This window comes from Mytilus edulis, chromosome 11 (genome assembly GCF_963676685.1).
Source record: "Mytilus edulis chromosome 11, xbMytEdul2.2, whole genome shotgun sequence".
NCBI classification, from domain to species: domain Eukaryota; kingdom Metazoa; phylum Mollusca; class Bivalvia; order Mytilida; family Mytilidae; genus Mytilus; species Mytilus edulis.
Genome location: NC_092354.1, coordinates 82,324,327 through 82,343,152, shown reverse-complemented (window position 1 = coordinate 82,343,152; position 18,826 = coordinate 82,324,327). Strand labels below are relative to the sequence as shown.

Sequence of the window (18,826 nt, the reverse complement as noted above, 5' to 3'; positions counted from 1 at the left end):
TAAAGTACTAAGGTTTTTCTAACTCGGGCATTTGTCAGGAATAGATTACTCAAGCTGTATTTGGTAAAATTTTTATGAACCTTTAGTTCTCAATGTTTTTAGGTTTTTATGATTCAAGTGTCAATGGTGAGTCTTTTGCAGACGAAAAAACGCATCACAGATACCAGAAATGAAATATTGCATTTGTCAGTCAGGGGCATTACTTAAACAAGTAACAATTAAAATTACCTATACAAGTAATGTTGAAAACGAGGCTATTTTAAATATAACTTATATAAGTAACTTTTTTGAATAATATTTTTATAGGTGTCCAATAATACAGATTTAACTAACTTTAACAAATTTTCACAGTCATCTGGTTATTTTTCCCATGAAATATAAAATCTTATTCTTCTAAAACACTAATTAACTTTCTGACGCACTTATCTTTCATACCGACGCTTCTTGGTCAAAGATTGGTCTCTTGGGACTATTAAATTATCATTTTCCTCCAAAATCTTGAAGGAAGACTGATATAAATAGATAGATACTTGGGAATTAATTAAGAGTTGAAGTTATTTATAATTTGTAATCAAAATCAATCACATAAGTTCCTAAAATAAGTGTAATAACTAATTTTTTCAAAAATGTATAAAATAACTTATTCAAGTCATATTTTTGTCATTATATTTAGATTAACCCTTTATGTCTATACTCCTCTCAAATCGAATAAATTCTTTGTTTTATGATATAAAGTGATGTAAAAATTCATGAAAACTACATTTAGTCTATGTTTCTATTAAAAATTAAAATAACTCTATTAAGTAATTTTATTATTTTTAGAAACAAAAATTACTTATATAAGTAACTTAAAAAAATAACTTGTTTAAGTAACGCCCCTGACTGTTTGTGCCAATTTTCGGCTACTAATGATTCATCATTGACGCTCTGATCAAAAAAGTTGAAAGGCCAAAAAAATACTAGTATACGAAATTAAAGAGCATTGACAAAAGAGCACGTCTGGCGCAAATACAAAATTTAAATCATAGTATATATTTTTTTTTAATAAAGACAATACAAATGAAGGAATCAATAGAAAGATCAATGTGTCTCAAGCTATGTTTGCATTATCCATCATTGAAATCAAAAGCAATGTCACATAAATTCGCCGTTTTTTAATCTAATACATCCTGGGTTTTCAAAAGTAGACACAAAATGTCGTAATTGGTTTAACATGTCATACTTTAAATTTAACCAATTTCGCTATGTTCATTTTCGGGTACGAACAATAAAATTCACCATGATTCTTTACATTCTAAAAAAAATGTTTTTGTATTTTCGCTTTTTTTCAAATTAATGAACAATCAAACAGCTTTGATCCTTTCAGAAAAAATGTCCAGTGTTGGTTTATAGTCCTAGCGTATATCAATACTTTTTGTATCACGATACATTTTATTGTAAAGCTGTTGCTCATATCCAAATGATGACAAAATCTCAAAATGAAGCAATTTGGTAGTACTTGTTCTGTTTTGCCCTTAATATAAAATTGAGAATGGAAATGGGGAATGTGTCAAAGAGACAACAACCCGACCAAAGGAAAAAGTTTACCAACAGGTCTTCAATGTAGCGAGAAATTCCCTCAACCGGAGGCGTCCTTCAGCTGGCCCCTAAACAAATATACTAGTATACTAGTTCAGTGAAAATGAACGCCATACTAATTTCCAAGTGGTACACAAGAAACTGAAATTAAAATAATACAAAACAAACAAAGGTCAGAGGCTCCTGACGTGGGACAGGCGCAACAATGCAGCGGGGTTAAACATGTTTAAGCCATGTTAGACGAAATTCAAAATATAAATACCGAACATCGGACGGATTTTATTTTGTTGAATTAAAGCGAGCAAAAAGATCAACCTCACTAGACCTTCTCTGATGATGACTTAATAACCTGGCATTACCCTGACGTAATGGGGTGCTCTTATGGACTTACCCTGACGTAATGGGGTGCTGTTATGGACTTACCCTGACATAATGGGGTGCTGTTATGGACTTACCCTGACGTAATGGGGTGCTGTTATTGACTTACCCTGACGTAATGGGGTGCTCTTATGGACTTACCCTGACGTACTGGGGTGCTCTTATGAACTTACCCTGACGTAATGGGGTTGATATAACATCATGAAAGATTACTAAACCAAAGTGCATTAGATTGATATTATAAGTATGGTCTCTAGGAGCTGTCATCCCAGCGTTGTGTACACTATTACTTATCTCTCTTGGACTAGGCAGTTTGTGGCCCGTTACACTTGTTGAACGTGGTACTACACCAATATCAAATTCTGAAAAGAAGCGCAAGACACATTTCAAAATGGTTCTGTTATCTTTTATATAATTTGGACTGTAAGGGTGGAATCAAAATACTAATTTGTTTCCTCCCAAATATCATTTGACTGGCAAGTCCGGAACTTGTCGGAAAACATTGATTGAATGCGTCAGATTTTTCTTTTTTCTACGAAAGGTCAGAGGTTCTCTTTGGAATCTGGCTTCCTCCAGTAGGGCTTAAAGTGGTTTTAAACAATAGTAAATCAGTTATCAAACAATCAAAATTGAATCAATAAACAAAGTAATACTAGTAATATGCATAGTAAAAAAAGTAAAATGACATACGATCTCCATAATCTGGTGGCAGAAACCTAATTTGTGGTGAAAACGTGGTACCCCATTCTGGGTGTATTCTATTGTTACATGACCCATCTGCTGACCGATATCTACAATTGTTTTCACACTACGCTATTTTCGTCGGGCAATATGGTGCAATAGCCGCCCTGAATGCCTCTGCATTCGGTAACTTTCCGCCATGCCTAAAATGAGTCAAAATAGATCATTTAACTTTTAAACAATATGTATGATTCTTTGATAGATAACCTGTTGTGAGATCTTATTATATAATTCTATAAAACCAATATAAGATGTTCACCAAAGTTTATTTAGCATGTATACACTTAAGTATAAGTCATAATATAAAAAATCAATGCAATCAATAATGTCAATATACGATCATTGCATGTAGAAATAGGTGAAGAGTAAGAATGTAACATTATGTGAATTACGTCATCGATACATGATAAGCATGCTTGATACATATAAACATGGACTTGTTCTGTTTTATTAATTAGTGTTAAGCACAACAAACTTTCAACTCTAGAATACAGTAATAAGTGTGATACATATGTAGGCTTGGGGTCATCGCGAACACATCCATTTGAGATTATTCTGTTTTCCTGTAAAACATAAGGTTCCGTCCCCCACCACTATACCTTAATTCATAATACCTAAATTCGGGTTTATATACTTTGAGAAATTGCACGATATATAGGGTAGATATCATGAATATTGAATATATCTCACTCAACCAAACTCAACTATCAATATTTTGTCATGTCAAAATGCTTTGAGTGAATATTCAAACCACAAATCTTAATGCGCCAGGTACAAATTTCGACAGACATATGGATGAGTGTGGCCAACATAAAAAAAAAGGAATAATTACTACGTTGAAGTGAAAATAACATTACAAGAAACTGAAAGTATAGCCAACTCTTGACGATAAACCAGGGCTTTGTCGGATGGAGATTATTTTATTTTCATTTAAAATTGTTTTCTAAGATTTAATCAAACAATATCCATTGTTTTCAAGAGGAGAAAAAAGTAACACGAATTGAATGAATAAAGAAAGCTTATCATATGATCTTCGATTTACTCCAATAAAAAAATTCTCAATATACATGGTAAATAGATACACGGAAAAAAAAAGATAAGCTCGAATTTGCGACATCAAAAGAAAGGTAACAAAGGGATACTCAAACTCATAATTGATAATGTAATCTTCACATTAAAACTATTTGATGTTAAATGAGAACTGATCAATATTTAAGTCTTAACTAGGAATTGTAGCAGTTTCAACCAAATCAGCAGCTAATCCATATTTTGCTACAATTTCTGGATTTTCACGTCGTCTTGCCAACGCTCCTCTGAGTGACACCGGATTAGCAGGATCCTTTATGACAGGCCAGGGGATAGAAGCTAAAACATTAAATATACTCAGGATTAGAAGGATCCTTTATGACAGGCCGGGGGATAGAACCTAAAACATTAAATATACTCAGGATTAGAAGGATCCTTTATGACAGGCCGGGGGATAGAAGCTAACACATTAAATATACTCAGGATTAGAAAGATCCTTTATGAAAGGGCGGGGGATAGAAGCTAACACATTAAATATACTCAGGATTAGAAAGATCCTTTATGAAAGGGCGGGGGATATAAGCTAAAACATTAAATATACTCAGGATTTGAAGGATCCTTTATGACAGGGCGGGGGATAGAAGCTAAAACTTTAAATATACTCAGGATTAGAAGGATTCTTTATGACAGGCCGGGGGATAGAAGCTTAAACATAAAATATACTCAGGATTAGAAGGATCCTTTATGACCGGGCGGGGGATAGAAGCTAAAACATTAAATATACTCAGGATTAGAAGGATCCTTTATGACAGGGCGGGGGATAGAAGCTAAAACATTAAATATACTCAGGATTAGAAGGATTCCTTATGACAGGGCGGGGATAGAAGCTAAAACATTAAATATACTCAGGATTAGAAGGATCCTTTATGAGAGGGCGGGGGATAGAAGATAAAACATTAAATATATTAATTTACGTTTTTGATGGAGTTTAGCCTGCCAATTGATATTTTATTGTATGTTTTTCTTTGTTGTGATGTCATGTTATTGTTTCAGAAAAAGGAAGAAGGTTTTGGTGCCATTAAAACGTTTAATTCCGCTGTAAATGTTTGCACCTGTCCTTTGTCAGGAATCTGATATACAGTAGTTCTCGTTTCTCGTTTTTTTTTATATAGAATAGACTGTTGGTTTTCCCTTTTGAATGGTTTTACACTTGAAATTTGGGGCCCTTTATAGCTTGTAGTTCGGTGTGAGCCAAGGCTCCGTGTTGAAAACCGTACATTTACTTATAATGGTTTACTTTTATAATTGTTATTTGGTTGGAGAGTTGTCTCATTGGCACAAGCACTACATCTTCCTATATCTATATAAGAAGGATGAATAGTCAATTGACCCGATGACTCAATAATTACCGTTTGGTATTCTTTGTTTTTACAGAATTCTATTACTTGCAAATATTTGTGATACACCTTACCTCTTAATTTTTACATACTTTTCAAATAGCAAGTATTGGAATGAAATAAGATAGTACAAAAATGTGTTTTTGAATTTAAAGTTGATTTGTTTCAGTATAAAATGAACATGAAATTCATAACGTATTTTTTTCAATTTTGTTTCTGTCTTTGAGGTTCTGAGTTCGAATCCCGCATTGAGCAGGTGCATTTAACTGTTATTTTAACGGACGATGATTAATAAAAAAAACTCTCTGAGCGCTTAGATTTGTTGCTTGTTGTTTGCTTTGCGCCCCATTGGCACAAAAAGGCTATATCGCGGCGAGAGCTAATTCGAATACATTTTCTGAGCGCTTAGAAATTATACTAAAATTCACAAAATAGCTGCTCTTTTACGGGTTTAACGTGAGATAAAGTCGAAAAAAACAGTTAATCTAACAGTACTTATATCGACCAATGCCTATAAAATATGGTCCAATCGAAAAGATTTAAGGTAAATTATTGCTACTCTTATTAATTTAATTTTAAAATGTAACTTTCGTGTTTATAAATATCTAACCCACTTGTTGCAGGGAAGCAATCCATATTTTGTAACTTGAAGATAGAAATGACAAGATGATACTTAGACAAGTCCAGTTGGAAGTGAATATATATATAGTACTATTAACTTAGAAGTACGAATTCATAACTCGGTAGAAATGAATGTGAGTTTATACCTGACAAAGCTTAATTGAAAAGTGAGAAGTCTAAATTTGCAAGTAAAAATAATCAAGTTGAAAGTAAATAATCTAAGTTATAAGTGAAACATGTCAATACTAATGTGATAATTATTGCACATAAAATGAGAGACATTTAGTTAACCTTTATACCAAATGTTATGCTTGTATCACGATTTGCACAATTATGTCCATATTATCTCCCACTATTGGTCACATTCATGAAAGGGAAGGGGATTGTAGTTACGACGTAAGGAACATATCCGATATTGTTTGTGAAACGGTTTTTCCATAACGGTCAACCAACTCATGTTGGCGTCCGTAAAATTTACGAAAGGATGATTGCAACTTCACCATTTGTAACTCTTGGTTTAATAGGTTCCTTGTGAGCAGCAACCCTATATCAAGAAAATCATGATAGGAAATGCAAACAGTGTAACTGTTTGGAAATTGACGTAATAATCCTATTAAACCCCAACATCCATCTTTTAGATTGTATTTTAATGTTCCAAAACAAAAATATACATGCACTTGCATGACGAAGCTCATTTTTTAAAACTTATTATGTTAAATTAGCATCTCAGAACGTAGATGATTGTTTTTCGACCATAATTATACTCATCTTTTTAAACATGTATGCACCATTTGTTTCTGGACATCAAGCACAAACAACAATTCCGTTGACATTCATCATACTTTAGATTTTTATGATTGATTGTATTGTTATGAAATGAATGATGAGCAGTTTCTGTAACAAGAAATACAATTTTTTCTGAAAATATCATATAGGTAAGTAATAAATACTAGCACTGCCTTTCAGTGAAAAATATCGTGCTGGCAGATTAACATTCATTCCAATAAATCAGTTTTGAAAATTATGTCTTGAAACATACACATTGTTGGCTTCAAACTAGTTAAACTGGTCAAACACAGTATGTGCTTGACCGAATAAAGGTGTCTGTTATTCAGTCGTCCCCGAGGATATCACCATCTCAGTAGTCAGCACTTCGGTGTTGACATGAATATTAATTATGTGGTCAGTTAATAATTTTTCTGTTTATAAAACTTTGTATTTTTCGAAAAACTAAGGATTTTCTTGTCCCAGACATATATTACCGAAGCCGTATTTGGCAAAATTTGTTCAGAATTTTGGGTCCTCAATGCACTTCAGCTTTGTATTTTTTTTGGCTATATACATATTTTGATCTGAGGGTCACTGATGAGTCATATATAGGCGAAACTCGGGACTGGGGTATTAAATTATAACCTTAATAGCTAACTATTTATCGTGTGTTGCTGTATATCATATTCGTTTTCGTTCATTGTTATGTACATATATCTGGTCTTTAGTTTCTCGTTTGAATTGTTTTATAGGTGTTTTAACCATCAATATACAATGCAATTTGGGAAAGGGTTCAGATCCCACAACACATATTTATCCGCACCACAGTTTTGGACCAATCCCATGTCAGGAGACTCTTGACTTTAATGTCATTTATATGTTTCGTTATTTTGAAGGAACTAGTAGATATTTATAGGAAGATGCGATGTGAGTGCCAATGAGACAACTCTGCATCCAAATAGCAATTAAAAAAAAAGTAAACCTTTATAGGTCAATGTACGGCCTTCAACACGGAGCCTTCGCTCACACCGAACAACAAGCTTAAAGGGCCACAAAATTACTAGTGTGAAACCATTCAAACTGGAAAAAACAACGATCTAATCTATATAAAAAAAAAGAGAAACGAGATACACGTATACATTACATAAACAAACGACAACCACTGTACACCAGATTCCTGACTTAGGACAGGTACAAATATTTGCAGCTCATATTACTCATTTTGTAAGGGCTTTCTTAATCCCCCTCCTAGTGCAGGATTATCACGATATGATGAAGACCGATTGGTAGGCTTCTAAACTGTATTTTTGAGTTATTGTTTTTTTGTTTAACTTTGATGCATTAGTTAAAAAATAGTAGACAACATATTTCTGATTGCTAAAACCTCTTCATAGACACCAGAAATGAAATCTGTATTTTCGACAAACGCGAGTTTCGTCTACAAAAGATTCATCAGAACAACAAATGTTAAAAAAGCAAAAGAAAGTTTGAAGTTGAAGAGCATTTATTTGCCGTTTTGTCGTATACAGCAAAGATAATCTATTTCTGAAAAAAAGCTTAATTATTGCAAAATTCATTGCATGACTATTTACATAACTAAACAGAAAAAGGGACAATAATCTGTTTTATCATCAGATTGCTGTATTTGATATGGTAGCAACACTAGAGGTCAGCGTAATTGTTATTTTGTAGTGTCGTACGACAACCTTTGTATGTTCAAATGACCAACAGTACTGCAACAGGTAGATTCTACTTACTTCCAAAAAATAAGACTTTGTGAGTGAAGATGAAGTCAGTGGTTGTCGTTTGTTGACGTGTTACATATTGTTTTTTGTTCAGGTTCGAGATAGATTACCTTAGCCGTATTTGTCACACCTGTTTGGAATTTTGATCGTCAATGCTCTTCAACATTGTACTTTTTTGGCTTTATAAATATTTTGATATGAGCGTCACTGATGAGTCTTATGTAGACAAAACGCTCGTCTGGCGTACAAAGTTATAATCCTGGTACCTTTGATAACTATTGTGCATAGATAAGGCCTTTATTTTTCTCGCTTGAATTTGTCAACTCGGTGCGATATGCGGTATGGACTTTGCTCATCGCGGAAGTCCGTATGGTGACATATAGTTATTTGTACCATTGGGTCTGGGGTGGTATCAGGTATTCAGAACGGGTAAGCAGAACCTGATTCACTTGTGGCATCCGTCCTGCTTCTCACAAATGATACACTATGGACTTTTAGTATACATTCTGTGTATTGTATTGCTTATCACCTTGATAACGCGTTATAATATTCCTTTATTTATCTTTATGAATTTACGTGTTGATGTTTAGTATATTTTTGGTGATATTCATTTAACTAATACATCCCGTTATTGTGTTTTCTGCTTTAGTAAATTATCATCCTAATAACGTGTTAAATTTTCGGTTATGTGTTCTTTTTCTATAAGCGTTATGTTATAGATAATACATATTTTAAGGTTTTCCTTGTCGTAGAACACCCCGAGGTGTGTTCTACGACAGGAAAAACCTTCAAATATGCATTATCTGACTTATATACCGTCAAAAAAATTTTTTTTTTATAAAGATTTGTAAAGTTTAGTATCCTATATTTAGTGAGAGATATTAGCAAGTAAAATCGAGGGAATTGTGCAAATGATGACACAAGCATGAAAATTACCACAAAGCATCATTAGTATATACTTTTTAAGAATTAACTGCTGGCCATTTAAAAAAAGATTTTTTGCAAGATCGCCACGGCCATTTTCTAAAATGTTTGTTTTCTTTAGTTTGAAAATACTGATTTTTCTGGAAAACTTTTCTTTGAACTTTTTTTTAGTAAAAAACAATTACCAGGTTTGGTGGATACATTCCTTACATCACATATTTATTGAAAATGAACATTTGACATATCCAGTATTTGCGCATGCGCTGAAATGTAACAAATTCTATTTTGAACTATTTACCATATATTTAGTGTTTTTGGATTTCTAATAATATTAACATTAACATTTTTCAAGGTTGTGTTACACATGTGTTTAACACTTTTCCGCATGTGCAAACTATTTATAGACATCAAAAGCGATTTGTATGCACTACCAGGCAATTCTCAGGTATTCGATGGTTCAGGCGAAAATATGGTTAATCCCGGAAAAGCATCAATTGTAACTGCAGATCATCCAATTTTTGAAATTCAGTGGGAATGGCCTGATTTGTACTGGAAAGATAAGTGTATTGTCATGTTTGGTGAATTGCACATTGAAATGACTTGTCAAACAACTGTGGGATATATAATTCGTGATAGGGGATGGACATGTTGTCTTACTGAAGCCAATATTGCAACACCAAGACCGGCAGATTCTTTTTATGTATGTTCAAATGTATTTAGAACTAGACAAGCCCATCAGAAAACCGCATGTAGTTTGCTTGAATTGTTAATTTCAGATTAGGAAAGTTAAACTCAGAATAAATAATTATGTCATGACTCTGTGGCGCTAAGTGATTTAAAAGACTGATGTAAGGAAATAGAGTCATCTCGACCACAGTTTAATTCCTGGCGTTCAATTATAAATTAAGAACTTCTTTTGATTTTGGTATTATCCTCATTTCATGAATGAGATTTCGTACTTTTCAAACAGTCAATATAAAGCATTATAGCATATTGATTAAGGTCTTGATCGTGTGAATGATGCTCGATCGTTACCGACCCGTCTCCGAGATATGACTTCCCTTCCCGAACATCACCCACAGATGGCGTTGGAATTTGAAAATGATAATTTCTTTGTAAGTAAGACCAGCCAATTTCTTTCTTATTACACAATTGATCAGGCACAAAACAGAATAATGCAATTGTGAAGGGCGATGTTGGTGCCATAGGATTAACCAAAGATCACTTTTGGACAATTGATGGTAGCTGGACCAGGAGTCAGTATACTAGAATACGAATTTGAAATATCTAGTGGTTAGGGTCATTCTACAACAGACGAACGACATAATGAAGACTCTACAAAAACACCAAAAGATTTCTTTAAACAGTTTTAAAAGATTTGTAAAGTGATGAACGAGTCTGGAAATTCATTTCTAGAAGAGTCGTCAGATTTGTAAAAAAAATTACTCCATTTAGGAAATTGTTTATTCGGAAACAGGTAAGATATGTAAATATACTCCAAGATATTGGTCCAAACAATACGAAGATCTTTTGAAGTAAATGCAAAACGTCTTTGTCAAAAACAAAGCTAGAGAACCTTTAAAGTGATTGCGATATCTTTTCTAGACTTTCATTTTTTGTCATAGTAGACAATTTTACTTGGAATATTTCTGTATCCATACAAACTAAACTGCTGCTCCGTCTTTATCTCAGGATGTCACTTGAAATTGTAGTATTAAATCGCTGCAAATGGGTTTACTTGAAACATTCTGGTATTTGCTGATCCTAATTCGGACGCATTTATCGTTGGTGGGGTAGCAATGGTTTATTCCAGGTCACAAAGTTGGTCAAAACTATTTGATGATTATACTAATGATGTCATACTGCCATATTTAAATCATGCATCGATTAAATATTCAAAAGTAGACATTGTATTTGATGTTTACTAAAGGTTCTTGTGGCAGATGGAAAGGTGTTGGTTCTAGTAGAACATGAAGGGTTTGTAGTAGTTTTCTCTGTGAAGATGACAACAAAACGAAATTGTTCAAGTTTCTTGCTGACAAAAAATTGCTTCTTGAGAGACTAATACAAATGTGTATGTTACTCATGGTGAAAATATTCTTTGAAATTTCAATAAAGATACTTCCTATCTACCCTTTTGTAATCATGAAGAAGCAGTCACACGAATGTTCTGCATGATTATGAAAAGTGTTGTAAAATGTAATGTTAGGTAGTACTGACACAGATGTGATAGTATCAATAATTGCAGCAATCGGAAAATAAGGTAGAACAAATTGTGGAAAGGAATAACGACTTTTGATGGCTTTCTGTTCGTGACATATTAAATGCGTTTGGTCCTTGTGTAGCTGCTCTTACTTTCGTCCATGCATTCAGTGGATGTAGCACTTTGTCGAATTGTCGTGAGAAAGGAAAGAGATCAGCTTGGCTAACAATGGAAGTTTTCCAGATGTAAAGGACGTTTAGTTTGGTTTAAGTATGAAGCGAGGCACGATGTGAATTGTTTAGCAGGAGACTGCGGCATTGTGATCCAATTCCGCCTACAAAAGGTTCTTTTCCAGAGCATATCAAAAGAGAAGTATATCAAGGAGGAGTTGTTCGGGCTCAGCCTGATTCATGTTTTCGACAGGTACATGTACCAAGTAATAAACATTGGGATTGGATAAAAGAAAGAATCAATGACATTTGGAAACCAAAATGGACTTCTTTGACTGCCGTTGCATCCTCGTGTCAGAAATTTTTTAAAAGCGGAGGCGAAAATCCAGCTGTGTTGGTAACTGTAGATGCTACCGTTCTTGCCTTCCTTGTGCGGGTTGTTGTATCGGTAGCTATCATATAATTATAAGATAAGCAACCTGTCTTTCTAAACAAACTAGGCATTTAAACTTGAATAGAGTGTAACCACTTGTTAAGTTGATGGAATTTATAAAAATATTTTCTACGTTTTTTAACCGGATGTCACTATTTTTTTTCATTTATGTGTTGTTTTGTCGTACTTAGTTACTACTTTTAACATTTTATCATACCTTACATTGGATAATACCTATAACAAATCTTTCAAGGATTTACATCCCTTGTGAAGTTGCATGAAAGTATAAAAATTGATTTTTTTGACATTTTTGCCGGCATTTTGAAACCGGAATTCACCTTTAGTTTCATTAATGTGTTGTCTAGTCGTAATTTAGGAACTGTCATTTACTTTTTTTTCATCAAATCTAACATTGGATTTTACATATAACACACCTTTCAAAGGGATTAACGAATTATTGTCAATTTGTAATTTCCGAAATCTGTGGTGGCCATTTTGAAAAAAAATGATTTTTTTTGTGGCCAGCAGCGGATTTCTTTTAAGTATGATTTAGTCAACCTTTATACCAAATTTCATGCTTGTATCACGATTTGCACAATTATCACTACACGAAATCCCGGATTTGAAGAGGTATGCAAATGTTATGTAAATGTATTCAGAGACCGACATTTACATATATTTACAAACCGCTGCATTTAGTTTATCTTGTCTTTACATGTAGTAAATATCAACATTTCTTGTGCTATACCCTCCTATAGGCGGATATGAGAGACCGCGGTTTATAAAATATATTAACACCTAATCAAACCATTTTAAAGTTTAGAATTTGCATATATTTATAACCATCTCAAAACTTGCGCAAACTTATGTATTTGTATACCTCTGCAAATGGAAATCTTTGTCATGTATTTTTCTATGATGTAAATTTATCCGTAAATGTGTTTCTTTGTCTAGGTAGCAAAGCATCATCATTCAAATTATTTTATAGGGGTTATAAAGTGTAAGGTGCATCTACATTTGCCTGGTATGTAAACCAATTGAAAACGAGAACTTTATAGAGGGGTGTAAAGCATCATTTCCTTTAATCTGCAGAGACCTGTCAAATGTATTGTAAAGGAATATTTTTATTAGTCTTTATAGTCGGCTGAAATGTATGTCAAATCAGAACATATCAAAAGCCTTTGAGCATATTCCTAAATGTATGGTAAATACATAGATTTGCAGACAATTTGTTTAATTAAGAAATGTGGCCAAATGATAATATCAATGACATGTGTAAATATATTGGGCATATGTAACTTTGAATACATATGCAAAGAAATGATAAAGAAAGATATTTCAGACAGCTAGAAATGTATGTGTAAATATATTGGGCATATGAAACTTTGAATATGTATGCAAAGATATTATAAAGAAAGATATTTAAGACAGCTAGAAATGTATGGTAAATAGTTATATTTGCTTTTAATTTGCTGATATATTTGAAAGGTGCAGATTATATGGACAAATATTGCCATAGCTTTACTGTTAAAGCTATGATATGACACATATAGCTACTTTGGGATTGGTTTTGGCATATTGGTAATATCATTTATTATACATGTATTTCAATAATTTCGTTTTAATAAAAAAAAAAATCGGGTCTACATAAACGGTTCTTGATCTCTTGATGTACTGCGTGAATTTCTTTATCCATCAAAATCTTCTACTTTCGGGAAGTTATTATGGTTCATTCGCGTAGCATAACACGATCGTTTCCTTTGAGTATCTCTTTGAAACTTCTGGAATTGCACGAGTCATAATTCACTTAGAATTTACTTTTTTTAAAAGAGACATATACTACAATATGTATTATATGTTACTGCAGAGACATTTATACTATTTATATATGTCTCTTATTACTGGTAGAAATAATACACATATACAAATTAAGCCAAAACAATACTAGATAATAACAAATTTAAAATCGGTAGCGTTCGGAAGGTTATCGAGCGATTTATCAAGTTTTTAATAAAAAGTCCAAGTTTCTGAAATGGTCTAGAAATATTCCTTCATCTGTAGTAAAGTTGCCACATAATATTTGACACAAAACACATCTTGAGAGAATGCACACATAATTATATAAACGTTAAATCTATTGAAGAATATTTTCCTTATCCGTTAAGTCCTTTCACGAGATGTTGAACTCCGTGTGCTTCATGAAGCGTCCTCTGCAAAAACGTTCTTGTTAAAGTTAAAAATTACAAACAAAGAACCAGTAAGTCACGTGTCATAATTGACACACAATTTACCAATGAAATCAAACAAAATCGATAGATAATATCATTCCATGGACGAGATGTAGCCCTTTCTCCGATCAACGGGGTTTATCAGGAGTTAAGTGTGACAATTATCACCTTTTACAGAAAGATCTGGTCCGAAAAGATCAATAGAAGACAACCGCTAGTATCAATATCCATCAATATAATAAGGCACAAATAATTATCATTTCTTTATAATTTATAAATCGTCTTAAACAATGCTCCCGTTGTCATTTGATTGTGTTGTTTTAAATACGCAAAACTTAAAACAAGTTATCGAACTATCAGTCATTCGAAATCTCATTTACCGCCTATTTTATACTAAAATTTTACAGCGTTCAATTGTACTTTGACAGGAATCTTTTTTTATACGCCCGTTTATGGGACGTATTATGGTATACCGTTGTCCGTCTGTCCGTCCGTCCGTCGTCAGCATGTCGGACAATAACTCAAAAACGCTTGACCCAATTCGCATGAAAATTTAATATCTATTGACGTTAGCTACTTCCGTTTTTTATAAATTTTTGATTTTAAGTTTCTAAAGTTTAAATATATTTAATTTTTATACTTGAACATTTATGTAAAATTTGTATTAAAAAGGAAACTTATTTTAATTATAATTGTTCTGTTAATGTAAAGTTTACCGAGAGCTGTCTCATTGACACTCATACCAAATCTTCTTGCATTTATATCGTACATGTATTTGCAGAATTTTTATTTTTTTATTTATCGACTGAATGAGATAATTTGAATCGTTAAAATTTAGAATTATGCATGAAAACAGATGCCTGCGACCCCTGTTGTTTCGATTAGCATGTTTTCTAAAGACATCCGCGTGGAGTTCACAAATTTCATCGTGTATTTGATCACCTGTTGTGAATTTCAGATAACCCTGTCAAGTTCAGTCAAACTCGTGGTTAAAACTTTCCTTTACATATCAGTAATATTATTTTCCGGGCAGGGTACTTCCCCCTTTTTTATATCATACTCGGAACATTATTGTATACACTTTTTCTGTCAGTGGCGTAGCTTGCATGTATGCTCGGATGCTCAAGCATCCACATCATTTTGACAAAAATAAAATAAAAATAGCAGCAGTTTAACTCAGAAGTATCCAAATGTAACAAGGCTGAGGATATGAGGATAACGTCCAGTCATTTTCGAAGCAGTATGCCTGGTCTTTCATTTAAGATAATTTAGTTTATGTAAACAAGATAGTTGAATCGCAGAATAGTGTTCCAAGTTAACTTTTGTTAGTAAAAAGGTCTACGTCATCCGCTAAGGCAAGCGGAAAGGACTGCTACGCAGACCCGTGGACATGTCTCATCTAAAATCATGAACCTAGTGGAGTGATGGCTTCTCATTTGACTATAGCAACTAACAAATAAAACACCATATCATGATATCGTTTCTTGCGACATGGTAAACGACGTGATAAAAATAAAATCAATGTTTAATAGATCGTGATAAGTCCGAGGCTTATGAATTCCAGTTTATATCTAGGTTCAAATACTAATTTTATTTTCAATCAGTAAAGAACAAAGATCCAATGTTCCCCGCCATGTACATTACATGTATATGTCATATGTTATCTATAAAAGGGCAAGGAACAAGGCATCTATCTAAAAAAGCACTTTTTTTCTTTTTCTTTTTTCTTTTCAATATCTTAAGAGAAATAAAAGCTTCACAGCAAATGAAATGTGATTTCCATTACATCCTATATTTCAAAGGGTCATAACTGGTTAAAAATATTTGATTACGACTTATTATCCAAATTGTCAAAGACATTGCTCAAGATATGAGTTTCACTTAATCTAACAAGGATTGTACGCATGAGAGTGCTAACAAGACCAGACGATCGGACGCCCGGTATCTTTATGTCTCCTGCAATGCGTTTAGCTCAGTAATCAAAAATCAAAAACCCAAGGTTGTAGACTCAAATTCCTGGAAAGAGAAGTCACTTCAGTTCCTATATTCCGAAGTTCGTAAATTATACAGAAGTTTGTTTTTGATATGTCAAATATAAGATTGGGTGGGAAACTTTACATCAAATATTTATGAATTGAATGATGGTAGTTTCGAGGAAACAATAAAATTTGGTTAAAATATAAATATATGAATTGGTGGGTATTTTGAATTTAAACAAAAATCTAACTAGTGTCGGATTCTGGGGGAGTACATGTGCTTAAATAAAAAATATTTTTCTGCATAAAAAGGTAAAAAAAATAAATTTCGCATCGCTCCGCTCGGCGAAACATCCACATCATTTCAACCCTGGCTACGCCACTGTCTGTGGTACTTTCTTTATATTTTTAGGCGGCATGCAATGAATTTTGGAAAATTTGCTGATTAGTTTGAGAATATCAGGGACATAAATTCATTAGTATGTGCTTCGATTGGCTTATATCTATAACCATTGAAGTATTATAATATAATACTTCCATGCTATAACAAAAACAAGTACTCTAAGACTATATCATTATTGTTAGTGAGAGACCTATCCTTCCATCAACGAACATGTAAAGCGTGTATAAAAATTGTTGAAACTGAGGAACATGTATTGATAGAGGGTCCATTGTAAGATGACCTGCAAACTGATCTTTTTTGTAGAAAAACTTTGTCAGAACATCCTAACTTTAAAAAAACAATCTAATTTGAAAAATGGTCTATTGTTCTATAGGTAGCCAGTGAATGTGATAAAAGTGGCAAAATCTGCAAATTTATTTTACATATAGAAGACGCTGCTTTTCACGCCGTTAAACTGTTTGTCTTAACTGAAGACATTTTTTAATAAATTTGAAAATTTAGCTGTACATTTATACTTATTCATTATTAATACGACATTTCTGTTTTTTTTTCACATAGCAAAATTAAACCTGTTTTAAGGACAATATGTTTATGTACTGTAGCGTGTTTTCCATAGTAATTTATAAACAAACATAGAAGCATTTAATGTTGAAGGCCAATTTTGAAATGTCTCTCAGACATCATGGCTGAAAAGTTAGAGAAAATATAAATAAACATACAATTCTGGGAGGTAAAACAAGAGTTAAAGCAGAGACTGAATTTCTTCTTTTAATAAAAAATCAAAATGTTGCAATGCGTTAAACTTTGTGTTTGTGTATGTGTATTCAAATTCTACGTTGTCTCATATTCGGGTTTAGTCGAAAGATATATATATATATATATAAAAAGTGCCTAGAAAATCAACCTACCGATGTTAGAGTAGATTTGATTCGTAACTTCCTCCCCGGCGCCGGGGCTGGAACCTGTACTTTTTTTCTAACTTCTACGACAACACCGCCTAGCATTGTATATATATATATATATATATATATATATATATATATATATATATATATACAGTCATAGGATAAAAGAGGGTCTGGAAAAGGAGAGAGGTGGGTGTTCTTCAATTCTTAATATTATTTACGCCATTTTTCTCTATTCTATATAAATTTTGCCCATTATTCTCTTTTTTTTTTATATTCAAGAAGCCCACTATTCTCTATTCTTAAATTTTTGGCCTATCCTTTTCTTTTCTATTCTTTATTTTTTTAGCCCATCATTCTCTATTCTGTAAAACTCCATCCACACCCTCATAGAAGATGCCATTCTAGTTATCTACGTTTTTTTTTATTTCACTTAATTATTATGATTGTATCTCTTAATGTTATTTTTTTTCTTTTTTAAAAGTAGTGTCTTTTTCTAATACCCCAGTCCCACTAGGCCACGATCGCACTACGATCTATGAAAAAAATGCAAATTTTGATGATCGTAGTACGATCGTGTAGATCGCAGTAAGGTCGTACCACGGTCGTAGTGAGGTCAATAAGATCGTGATGAGCGTGGCTAACTTTGAACATGTTCAAAACAATCGTGGTGCGGTCGTGGCGAAATCAGATCGTAGTAGAAGCGTAGTGAGAGCGCACTAAGATCGTAGTAAGATCGCAAAGGTCGCTGTACCATCGTAGCGAGAGCGTGATTTCATTCGGAGAAACTGCGCTACGATCTCATTGCGACGTTATTACGACCTCACTACGACCATCACGTTCTCATCGCGACCCAATTACTCTCCACTACGACTATACCACGCTATTCACGACCATAGTACGATTCTAGCACGCCCTTGCCGTCGTCATCACGCTCTTCTTACGACCTGACTACGTTCATACTACGATCATCATTCTCATTGTCATTTTCACATTAAATATATTAAATATCTTAAGGTTTTGTTTGTCTGTATGTAATTGGGACTTCTTGTTCATTTTGTCCTACGGCTCAGCCATGCTTCTCGTTTTCATATAGATTAAACCGTTGATTTTCCCGTTTTTATGGTTGTACACTGGTAATTTTGGAGACCCTTTATAGCTTGCTGTTCGGTGTGAGCCAAGGCTCCGTGTTGAAGGCCGTTCCTTGGCCTATAATGGTTTACTTTTAAAAATAGTTACTTGGCGATGGAGAGTTGTCTCATTGACTCATACCACAGCTTCCTATATCTATTGACACATCTGTGTCATCTCTGCTATCGTTCACTAAAAT

General features: G+C 33.3%; 1 long non-coding RNA gene across 1 annotated transcript in view; it reads left to right on the top strand.

Annotated features, from left to right (window-relative positions):
* The window catches only part of LOC139496437 (uncharacterized), a 292,128-nt gene that overhangs the window by 177,746 nt on the left and 95,556 nt on the right, over window positions 1-18,826 (top strand). The gene's annotated exons all lie outside the window — the stretch shown is intronic.